We start from the raw sequence: 211 nt of genomic DNA, 5'->3' as shown, positions 1-211 counted from the left end.
TGGATGGCACCAATTTCCCCAACATTCAGGCTAAAGCTTTTCTGGCAACAAATATTTGCTACTTTACATGCAGTGTCCAATTGAAATTCGCAGTTGTGAGCTCATGTACTTAGCCATAGTTACATGTTGTAACTTCTACTATCGACTCCAGAAATTGCCCAGGAAGCACAAACTGGAAATGATAGATATAAAAAGAATCACAGCAAGCGTC

Source organism: Sesamum indicum, linkage group LG6 (assembly GCF_000512975.1).
Source record: "Sesamum indicum cultivar Zhongzhi No. 13 linkage group LG6, S_indicum_v1.0, whole genome shotgun sequence".
Lineage (NCBI taxonomy): Eukaryota > Viridiplantae > Streptophyta > Magnoliopsida > Lamiales > Pedaliaceae > Sesamum > Sesamum indicum.
This window is presented reverse-complemented; position numbering follows the sequence as displayed.